Raw genomic sequence first — 12,500 nt, 5'->3', positions numbered from 1 at the left:
GAGCACGCCAAGCGTAAGACCGTTACTGCCATGGACGTTGTCTACGCCCTCAAGCGTCAGGGCCGTACCCTGTACGGATTTGGTGGTTAAATCGCTCCATTATTGAGATGGTGCCAGCTATTCAGCTTGCATTATCATCATTGAATAACATCATCTCCCGGACCTTTTTAAGGTCCACAAACATGAAAAGAAAGAAGGACCATAGACTACTATTATTACTACTACTTTCTCATAACCATGTTCACTATCACTATCTGAGCTAAGAAAAGAAACCATTATTAATTATAACCATCTTTCTCACTTCATCAGGTCTTCTCCAAGTATTATTATTATTATCATTATTATTATTATTATTATTATTATTATTATTATCATTATTATTATTATTATTATTATTATTATTATTATTATTATTATTATCATTGACTTATTTCAATGATCACGCCCCTCATCGTTCTCAGTTTCTCATAAAACAAAATATACATTGAGATGAAAAAGACGCTCAACATATCACAATAGGCAACACATCTAATCAACTCTCCACTGTGACACACAGCAGGTACATTAGTAGAAATATAGTATACACTACTTGCTTATTATTGATATACCAGTATAGTCTACACAACTCTCTAGATGTTTGAACGTGTGGCTCCGAAGAGGAGCCGGATTGATGGTGATATTGGCTGAAGGGGAGGGAGGCCCTTTATTTACTTCTTCTCAGTCTTCTTGGGAAGGAGCACGGCCTGAATGTTGGGCAGCACGCCACCCTGTGCAATGGTGACTCCGGAGAGGAGCTTGTTAAGTTCCTCGTCGTTGCGGATGGCCAGCTGCAGGTGACGTGGGATGATGCGAGTCTTCTTGTTGTCACGGGCGGCATTGCCGGCAAGCTCAAGGACTTCAGCAGCCAGGTACTCCATAACTGCCGCAAGGTACACGGGGGCACCAGCACCCACGCGCTCGGCGTAGTTGCCTTTCCTTAGAAGGCGATGAATCCTGCCGACCGGGAACTGGAGTCCAGCACGACTGGAACGGGACTTTGACTTTCCCTTCACCTTTCCTCCCTTGCCGCGTCCAGACATGATAATGGATGTTGTGGTAGTAGTAGTAGTAGTAGTAGTTGTTGTTGTTGGTGATAAATGAGGAGCGCGAGTACTCTAACCTCGTCGGTAGCTCTGCGAGCAAGTAGTGAATTTTTTTTTTTTTTTTTTTTTTTTTTTTTTTTTTTTTTTTTTTTTTTTTTTTTTTTTTTACAGAAAGACGGGGAAGAGTAAGAGATTGGACAGATAGAAGAAAAGAAAGAAATTGAAGGAAAGAATTAGAGTAAAAGTTTGTGGGCAGACCACTTTGCTATTCTTATTGTATATATATTGTATTTTATTTTTTTGTGAAGAGGCTGCACTCTTTTATTTTTGTGTGTGTATTAGGCATTTTTATTTCTTTACTATTAATTTTAAGCAAAACCCAGCTAAACCATCATTGTCCCTGTCAAAAAGATTGCTTTATATTTATTCTGTCTTACAGAGGAAGAGTTGAGTTGATACGGGGCCCTGTTCTACCTCTCACCGCTGCCAGATGACCGCTAACAGAGCTGGGCTGCACCACCCCTTGCCGGGGGAGGGGGCCGGCCACGGGAAGCCTCCTTGCTTCTCACTACCGAGCTCAACGGCTCCCACGACCCGGCAACTCAGGGCGCAGTGCAAAGGAAGAACGACCCCATTATCCCCATACCGTAAGTGTTCTTATGTGTTTTTTTGTGTGTTGATTTTAATGTTTTGTTTTTCTTTTCAGGTGTCCGTACTACTGATGTTGGTTTTGCTACAGGTAAGTGTGGTAATCGTATCTACAGGTAAGTGTGTTTCGATTTAATAGTATTTTGGGTTTGGAGTGGCGTCATAGCGACTTAGGCTACTAGGGAAATTTCTGTTGTAATTCTGAATATTCTCTCTGTTTTCTTTGAGTTTAGTTAATGTGTGGTGTTGTAAGTCTTCTAGTCTATCCCATACCCTTTTAGCTCTTTCATGTAGTTTGATGTTTAGTGGTAGCGTTTTTGTGTATTGATGGATTTGCATACTATTCATAGTATATGGGTATCGTTGGTTGATGGCAAATCTTAATGCTTGATTTTGAATTTTTTGTAGTTTGCTGACTTGTGTTTGGCTAAGTACATGAGTGGGTATTGGTGGGTACTCTAGTATTGGTAGTACTAGAGCCTTCACTAGGTGAATTTTTATCTTTTCTGGCATGTGTTGTAGTCTGTACAGTTTTTTAAGTGCTGCTAAGGCCTTATTATTTCTGTCTTGAATATGTTTGTTATACCCGTTGATTGTAATAAGTAGTCCTAGACATTTACCTTCAGATTTGAATTCTATGGGATCTTCGTCTATAATAAGTGGGTTAGTGATTCTGGCACCAAGGTGTAGAGGAGTGAATTTTGTTAAGTTGGTTTTAATTCTCCATTTTTTCTCGAAATCATTTACTTTCAGTATTTCTCTTTCTGTTTGCCTGTTTAATATGTTTTTAGATTTGCCTTTATATCCAGTGATTTGGGTTATGTCATCAGCGTAGCATATATTTAAATTTCTATCTGATGCTTCCAGATCGTTTGTGAAGATGGTATAGAGTGTTGGCGACAGTACACTCCCTTGTGGAACTCCTGAAGCCAGCTCGAAGGAAGGTCCAATGTAGTTGTCTATTTTTAATGCTGCTGTTCTATCATCAAGGAAGTCACAAAGTAATTTTTCAATAGTGGTAGGAAGTTGCTGATGTAAAATCTTAAACTTTAATCCTATGTGCCAAACTTTGTCGAATGCTTTGGTTACGTCTCTGAATATAATTTGACATTGTCCTCGATCTCCTTTGTTCTGTGCTATTTGTTCAGTTATGATTGCAAGTGCATGTGTTGTGCCTATGCCCTCTCTAAATCCAAACTGGTTATTGTTATATTTATTTTTTAATTCTAGGTGTCTCCTCAGTCTGCTATTGATGATACGTTCTAAAATTTTTCCAGGTACCTCCAGCAGCGATATAGGTCTGTAATTTTCAGTTTTGTGTGGAGTTTTTCCTTGTTTAGGTATTAACCGGACTATGGCCTTTTTCCATGTGTCAGGAAAATAGCCTGCAGAGATGGTGTTATTATAAATGTGTGTAAGTCTTGTGATGGCTTTATCAGGAAGTGCTTGGAGGATCGTTTTGTTTATCCCACTTTGTCCTGGACTGGATTTCTTAATATTTTTAATCACATTTCCTACTTCCTCAGGTGTTATTTGTGTGTCAAGAGCGCAGGTTCCTAGACGTGATGTGTCAGTGCTATCGTAGGGGGATATTCTGTCTAGGTTGTTTTGTAAAAATTGGTATATTTCTTCACTTTCTTCTTCTTCATCCTCTGCCTCCTCTTCAAATATTTGCGACCAGTGTTGTCTGTGTAACTCTTCCTTTTCTTCTGTTTTGTATATTTTAGTGTTGTTATAGTTCAGGAGATATTCAGGTTCTGGAATGTTATTTCCAGTGATCACTTTTATTTTCTTCCAGAAGATACCTGGGTTTTTGTATGTGGCGGATACTTCTTCTAATAAATTATGCCAATTTTTGTTACTTTCTTCTATCATCCTCGCTTCTAGGGTATTTTGCAATGTTCTGTACAGTCTGTAATGATTTATGTCCCAGCCGTATTGTTGTGAGTGTTGTTTGAGTGCATTGAACCTAATTATTGTGAGTTTAGTTTCTTCGGTTAATTTTGGGGCAGGTAATTGTCGGTGATTAGTGAATGGGATATGATTTTTAATGGCATTATCAATTGTGTTATGCCAGTTTTCTATTGCATTGTCTATGTTTTCTATTTCAGTAAGATTCAGATTAGCATCTGCTATATTATCATTAATATGTTTTTTAAAGTTTTCCCAATCCGCCTGTTTTAGATTCGGTTTTTTTGGAGCTGGTATTAAAATTGGTGATGATGAAATGGTGAGTAAAATAGGAATATGATCACTGGAAGTGAGAGGGCCAGGTGTAATATGTATGTTGTGATGTGTCCTGTAGTTGGTGAGTATTATGTCTGGTGTTGTGCCCCTTCCTTGTGTATAAAATGTTGGAAAGTAAGGTCCCCTGTGTTGTAGTGTTCTATTGTGTATCAGTGTGTGTATCTGGCGGCCTTTCGTGTTTGTATAATTGTAACCTAGACAAGGGTGATTGGCGTTTAAGTCTGCTATCATATATACTGGAGTTTGTCTACGAAATAGTCTAATTATGTCAGGGATCGGTATGAAGTTTCGTGCTGGAGGTTGATATAGTGTTGCCAGAATTATTTTTCCCGTTGTTGTTTCAATTTCTATTGCAATTAAGTCAGAAATAAAGTCATCTAGTATTTTGTATTTTATATTTCGTTTCACTGCAATTGCAGTACCATCTGCATGATTATTTAGTGTGTTTTTCTTTATTATGTTGTAGGAAGGAATTCTCATAATATGGGTGTCTGGTATACAATGACTGTTAATTAGAATTACGTCAGGGTCGAAGTGTCTGTAAATATTTGATAGTGTGGTTTTCCTGGTTTTCCAGTGTTGGACATTATGTTGTATTACTTTAAGTGTATTAAGAGCCATTATTTTGTATAGTTTATTGTTTGGTTAAATTTATTGCTTCTTTGTATGAAATTTATATTTATATATTGGTTTTACTTAGAGAATTTTCTATGTCTTCTTAGATCTTTGGGTAGAGGTGATTTATCATTAATCTGGCCTGATCTTATTTTGCGGAAAACACTATCTTCTACAATGCACCAGCAAGATTCTTCCATCTTTATTTCATTAAATTCAATAAGATGGAGAATTTCTGAATCTTCAAAGGATTGGTCAGAGTATGTAAACTTGAATTTATTTTCTCTGATGTTCTTAACCAGGTCTGTGGGTGACAGGTGTGGTGGCCATCTTGTGCTTTCTGAGGTGTAAATATGTAATTTTATGTCACCGCTGTGGAGTCTGTTCTTGCTTTTTGGTTTCTCTATGGTTCCTGTCTCTTGGTAGGTATCTTGCTTCTTATTATTTCCGTCTTGTGTGCGTTTGATTGTGATCTCTGTGTCTGTTACCGTTTTTTCTTCTTCCTCTGTGAGCTTTTTGATGAGGAGATCTGACTTAGGGGTTCTTGGGATCTTGATAGTTGGCAAGTTGTTGGCTGTGAAGGTTGCGTTGAGCTCAGCTTCAAAGCATCCAGGCTCAGAGATGTTCATAATGTGGGCATGAAGCATACAAGAGTATATTTTGAGGTGAAGGTCCTTGTCTATGTTAGTATGAGCAGAGAAACTTTGTGTTGATGCTGTGTTCTTAGCGGCCCCTGCGTAGGTGTTGATGTTCTTATTCATTTCCCTTTTTTCTTTTATTGCTGTTTTTCTCATAGGGCATGTCATGGATAGTGTTCTGTGGTCACCCTTGCAGTTTATGCATTTCTTTTTAGTGTTCTTGCAGTCTTTCCATGAATGGTCTTGATCTGCACATTCAGAGCATACTTTATAATCTCTATCTAGAGGACACGCGTTGGTATGGTGATCCTCGATGGCGTAGCATCTAAAGCAAGTTTGGAGTTGGTAGAATTTTTCTTGCTGTATTCTGTGTTTAGGGATGCTCATCTGAAACATTTTCAGGCCGGTGTCTAGAGCTTTTAGTGCTGTTGCAGCTTGACTAAAAGTTATTTTTAAAGTTTTGGAGTTGGGGAATTTGTAAATGCTGCTAAGATTATTCTTAACCCATTCGTTGTGTTCTTGGAGCTCATCTTGTATTTCTTGTTCCTCGTTGTTGAATATGTGGGGGTCAACATTGAAAACTATTACAGACCTTTTTGCTCTCAGTTCTGGTGGAATTAGAGGGTAGAAATCATTTTCATTAAGTTCACTTGTTGTTTTTTGTTGGAATACTTTGTCAAGGTCTTCATCATTTGAGGTGATGATTACGTATCCGTCAGAGACAGGGATCAGTTTGGTGACATATATATCATTATTTGACAGGATGGCAAGCAAACCAGATTTCTTCCTAGGGTCTTTAGAGTCACTGGATTTTATCTTTATTCGTGGCATTTTTCATGACATAAGTGTGTAAATGTGTATAGTGTCAGTTTCTGTGTTGGGTCCAAGTCGTTCACGGACGTAAGGCCGGCCCGAGCACAGGTCGGTCGCTATTCGACCTCCTATGCCCGGGAAAAAACCCGCCAAGTGAACGACCTGGCTCCCTATAGTGACCTAGCAACAAGACTGCTCCGAGGAGCAGAACCACAACTACCTAGGGAAGAAAACTGCCTACAATTCCTCCTCCAACGTCCCCCACCTTCTAAGAGGCGTCGAAGGGAAGGAAGGAATTGCCTCAAGAGAGACTTTCCTAACACCCTACAGCCCGAGATTGCCTGCTTCCTATAAGCACCCCTCTAGAGGGGCCCCCCTGAGGCAAGCCCAGGGGGTTCACCTTCGTACCACAGTGCAATCCACCTAGTGGGCAAAGAAACCGCAGAAGAAAGGAAAGGGAAAGTGCAAGAAAGCCCTGCGAATACTAAGTGAATGGTAAGCACTACCTAAGGGCCGCAGCTCGTTGGGCGGCTCCCTCGAACGCCGTGGGGCCCCCTGGTAGTGTTACCAAACCCTGAGTAACAGGATATGTCTATAAGGGGTAATAACCCCAGGTTTTTAGCCAAAGGCAAGTGCTAGCAAAGTCTGTATGAGCACAGAGACTAAGTCCAGCGGTTGGGCAGAGTGCAGCAGCGCAAGGAGTGACAGGATCCAGCCTACGCTCCAAGACTAAGTCAGTAATGGGCTGGAAGACAAAATCTTCGTTGGAGACTGAGTCCGGTTAGTCTCGTAGAGACTAAGTCCAGCCGGGCTACCAGAGACTAAGTCCAGCCGAGCTAGCAGAGACTAAGTCCAGCCGAGTAAGCAGAGACTAAGTCCAACAAGTATGTTGGAAGCAGAGTCCAGTAAGCTTGCTGAAGCGAAGTCGGGAGAGAGCGGTGGACGTCTTGACTGCTTGGCTGCCGAGTGGGGAGTGAGTGTGTGAGTAGTGAATTTTGGGAAAAACGGCTATATATACGCGAGATCAGATCGGCCCAGAGCGCGTCTGGACCAATCAGGACGCTCGCTGAGGTGGCGACTCCTGATCCTGAGTAGGCACGTTAATATATATACCACTTTTCAACTGAGAAAACGCACACTCGTTCTCACAGCAGTACGGCTACACTATGCCTCCCAAAGCATCAGGAAAGGCTGCCAAGAAAGCTGGCAAGGCACAGAAGGCCATTGCCAAGGGCGACAAGAAGAAGAAGCGCAGGAGGAAGGAGAGCTACTCCATCTACATCTACAAGGTGCTCAAGCAAGTCCACCCAGACACTGGCGTGTCCTCCAAGGCCATGTCAATCATGAACTCGTTCGTGAATGACATTTTCGAGCGCATCGCTGCCGAGGCATCCCGCCTGGCACACTATAACAAGCGCTCCACCATCACCAGCCGGGAAATCCAGACCGCTGTCCGTCTTCTTCTGCCTGGTGAACTGGCAAAACACGCTGTTTCTGAAGGCACCAAGGCTGTTACCAAGTATACCTCCTCCAAGTAAACAGGCGGCCAGTATACTGCTGCCAGTATAAAATAATACCCGGCTCCATTGGAGCCACACTTGAAAAGGAAAAAAGATACGATATAGACAAATGCATTATTATTATAATTATTGTTATTATTATTAATATTATTATTATTATTATTTTTATTATTATTATTATTATTATTATTATTATTATTATTATTATTATTATCATTATTAATTTTTTTTTTTTTTTTTTTTTTTTTTTATGTAGGAAGGATACTGGCCAAGGGCAACAAAAATCTAATAAAAAAAATGCCCACTGAAATGCCAGTCCCTAAAAGGGTCAAAGCAGTGGTCAAAAATTGGTGGATAAGTGTCTTGAAACCTCCCTCTTGAAGGAATTCAAGTCATAGGAAGGTGGAAATACAGAAGCAGGCAAGGAGTTCCAGAGTTTACCAGAGAAAGGGATGAATGATTGAGAATACTGGTTAACTCTTGCGTTAGAGAGGTGGACAGAATAGGAGTGAGAGAAAGAAGAAAGTCTTGTGCAGCGAGGCCGCGGAAGGAGGGGAGGCATGCAGTTAGCAAGATCAGAAGAGCAGTTAGCATGAAAATAGCGGTAGAAGACAGCTAGAGATGCAACATTGCGGCGGTGAGAGAGAGGCTGAAGACAGTCAGTTAGAGGAGAGGAGTTGATGAGACGAAAAGCTTTTGATTCCACCCTGTCTAGAACAGCAGTATGAGTGGAACCCCCCCAGACATGTGAAGCATACTCCATACATGGACGGATAAGGCCCTTGTACAGAGTTAGCAGCTGCGGGGGTGAGAAAAACTGGCGGAGACGTCTCAGAACACCTAACTTCATGGAAGCTGTTTTAGCTAGAGATGAGATGTGAAGTTTCCAGTTCAGATTATAAGTAAAGGACAGACCGAGGATGTTCAGTGTAGAAGAGGGGGATAGTTGAGTGTCATTGAAGAAGAGGGGATAGTTGTCTGGAAGATTGTGTCGAGTTGATAGATGGAGGAATTGAGTTTTTGAGGCATTGAACAATACCAAGTTTGCTCTGCCCCAATCAGAAATTTTAGAAAGATCAGAAGTCAGGCGTTCTGTGGCTTCCCTGCGTGATATGTTTACCTCCTGAAGGGTTGGACGTCTATGAAAAGACGTGGAAAAGTGCAGGGTGGTATCATCAGCATAGGAGTGGATAGGACAAGAAGTTTGTTTTAGAAGATCATTAATGAATAATAAGAAGAGAGTGGGTGACAGGACAGAACCCTGAGGAACACCACTGTTAATAGATTTAGGAGAAGAACAGTGACCGTCTACCACAGCAGCAATAGAATAATATTAATATTGTTGTTTTTATTATGATTATTATTATAATAATTATTGTATCATTATTATTATTATTATTATTATTATTATTATTATTATTATTATTATTATGCTTATTATTATCGTGATTATTATTCTGTGGAGATAAAGAAAAGATAAAAAAAAAATAGAGATAAAGAAAGATAAAAATTCTCCCAAGTGAAAGAGATATGGCCATGGAAGAGGGAATAATAATAATAATATAAAAAAAAAAAAAGGGGGGAAGGATATTGAGTTGAAAGTCGATACCTGATACTGAAAGATGGAAAATAAATATTTTCTTCCACAAAACCAAACAGATTGTCTATGAAAATTCTTTAATGAAAGAGATGTTTGGCCCTAAAAAGGGCCTAGATATTGCTGTTATGAAGATCATTCGTGGATGACTTCTTAGGCACGCTCGCCACGGATGCGACGAGCCAGTTGGATGTCCTTTGGCATGATAGTCACGCGCTTGGCATGGATGGCGCACAGGTTGGTATCCTCAAACAGACCCACGAGGTAAGCCTCGGAAGCTTCCTGGAGAGCCATGACAGCAGAGGACTGGAAGCGGAGGTCAGTCTTGAAATCCTGAGCAATTTCACGCACCAGGCGCTGGAAAGGCAGTTTCCTGATAAGCAGCTCAGTGCTCTTCTGATAACGGCGGATCTCACGGAGAGCAACGGTTCCAGGCCTGTAACGGTGGGGTTTCTTGACACCTCCAGTGGCTGGAGCAGACTTGCGAGCTGCCTTTGTAGCAAGCTGCTTGCGGGGCGCCTTGCCACCAGTGGACTTGCGAGCCGTTTGCTTGGTACGTGCCATAGTTGTGGTAACAACAACTCACAACGAACACTCAGCTGAGTCTGCCCGCGCTTCCCACAAAATCCCTTTATATATGAATCGGGTGGGCCCGACGACTCCAACCCTGCCTTGTGATTGGTCAGAAACGTCCAGTGAGGCTCATCGCCCACGCAGTCACCGCATGAAAGATGTGATCATTATTGTTAGTCTAATTCATTTTGTTCTTATTCTTATTCTTATTCTTATTCTTTCTTCCCTCATTCATAACAAATCTTGGAAAATATACAGCAGAACTGACATGTCATTTAAAATTCTAAGACAATTAGCAAGAAAGTTGTGATATTCTTATTTTTTTCATTCTTTTTATTCTATTTTTTTCTTATTCTTGTCATAATTAATATTGTTATCTTTATTATTTTCATTTTTTTTTATTATTCTTCCTTATCTTATTCTTATTTATCCTACTTTTAGAGAGATGAGGCTTGTGCGGTCACCCATCCAAGTTCTGCCCGGACCCCCTGCTTAACCTTGCTGATCCCGCCGTCAGCTGATTGGTCAAGAGCGGAGAACAAGGTGTTGGGAGGGCTTATTTCTCTTATTCTTATTCTTTCCTGTATTGTTGTTGCATTGTTGTGCTGAAAATGTTGGAAAATATGCACTAAAATTAACCCTTCATTCATAATTCTACGACAATTAGCAAGAGAGATATATTATTACTTTTTTCCCTTATTTTTGTTCTTTTTATTCTTAATCTTCTTTTTTTTATTATAGTTGTTATTGTTATTTTATTATTTTCGTTTTTCGTTCATTCTCCTCATTCTTATTGCTATTTTTTTCTATTCTCAGAGAGATGAGGCTTTTGTGGTCACCCATCCAAGTTCTTCCCGGACCCCCTGCTTAACTGCGCTGATCCCGCCGTTAGCTAATTGGCCAAGACCGGAGAACTAGGTGTTGGGAGGCCTTCTTTCTATTATTCTTATTCTTTCTTCCCCCATTCATATCGTTGTATTGGAAATGTTGGAAAATATACAAAAGAATTCACCCTTCTATGACAATTAGGAAGAAAGACATGGGATGCTTTCTTTCTTTTTTTTTATATTCCTTTATTGTAATTTTTCTTATTCTTGTTATAATAATTCTTACTGTTATCTTTATTACTTAAAATTTTCGTTCATTCTCCCTATTCTTATTCTTATTTTTTTTATTTATTTATTTTTTTTCAGACAGATGAGGCTTGTGTAGTCACCCATCCAAGTATTGCCCGAAACCCCTGCGTAATCTCGACGATTTCATTTGACAATACCTATTTACTTATTTATTTATTATTATATTTATTAAAAAAAAAAAAAGAAGAAAAGAAGATGAAGAATAAGGTATGTAATCGAAATACTCTCTCTATACTGTAGCAATAGTTCAGCTGGATGTACTTGTATTGTGTCAAAAATACTTGCAATATCTGCAATTGTAACCTGCAGTGTCGGCATAATGCATAATTAAGCAATGAAAAGAAAAATTAATAAAAGAATAAATGAAAAAAAGAAAGAAAAAAAGATACAATTAACAATTAAATATATTAGCTACCCCTCTACGTTTCTTTATCACTGCAGAAAAATGGAAACATTTTAACGTAGACTTGTCAAAATTCAACTGAAATTAAGGGTTAAATAAGGATTGTCACCCCTTCCCCAGAGGATATTCATTGTCTTTTAATATATATATATATATATATATATATATATATATATATATATATATATATATATATATATATATATATATATATATATATATATATATATATATATATATATATATATATATATATATTCTTTTTATTTAAAGTCTTATTTAGAGAGAGAGAGAGAGAGAGAGAGAGGTAACGTCCTTGAGGATAGCAGCTCGTCTACGCTCCGCTCAGTGATCAGCGTTAGAATGTAATTCCTCATTTCTTTAAAAAAAAAAAAAAAAAAAAAAAAACAGAAACTTTATTTAGGGGGCTTGCTGGAAACAAACTACAATGGAGGAAAGAACAATATGTCTGCTATATGACCCACCCAGTTAAATTTTCAAGAAGCAAACGCAAGTTGGAAAATACGAGGAAGATAAATTTTCATTTATATACGTTTTATGGTAATTTCTGCCACGCCTTCCTCTATTCATCAAACGTCACTGACACTTATTCCCTTTATTTTTTACTTTACAGAATCTTTTGTAGGGCAAGACTCTAGAGGATATGTGCTTTCATAAATTCTATAATGCTTTGCTTATCATAGAGACATAAAAAAAAAAAATAATAATAATAAAAATAAATAAATTAATTAATTTAAAAAATCAAAATAAATAGATATATAAATTAATTAATCAATCAAATAAATTTCTATGCTTCACCTTTATAGCATTCGTATGAATGTCAAAACAAAACAAAAAATATAAATATAAATAATAATATGAAAAAAAAAAATTACTAAATATATGAAAAATAGCATTACTACTACTACTACTACTACTACTACTACTGCTACTACTACTACTATTTTTTTTTTTTTTATGTAGGAAGGACACTGGCCAAGGGCAACAAAAATGTAATAAAAAAAATGCCCACTGAAATGCCAGTCCCATACAGGGGTCAAAGCAGTGGTCAAAAAATGATGAATAAGTGTCTTGAAACCTCCCTCTTGAAGGAATTCAAGTCATAGGAAGGTGGAAATACGGAAGCAGGCAGGGAGTTCCAGAGTTTACCAGAGAAAGGGATGAATGATTGAGAATACTAGTTAACTCTTGCGTTAGAGAAGTGGAC

Source organism: Scylla paramamosain, chromosome 17 (assembly GCF_035594125.1).
Source record: "Scylla paramamosain isolate STU-SP2022 chromosome 17, ASM3559412v1, whole genome shotgun sequence".
NCBI lineage: Eukaryota > Metazoa > Arthropoda > Malacostraca > Decapoda > Portunidae > Scylla > Scylla paramamosain.
Note: the sequence above shows the minus strand (reverse complement) of the source record.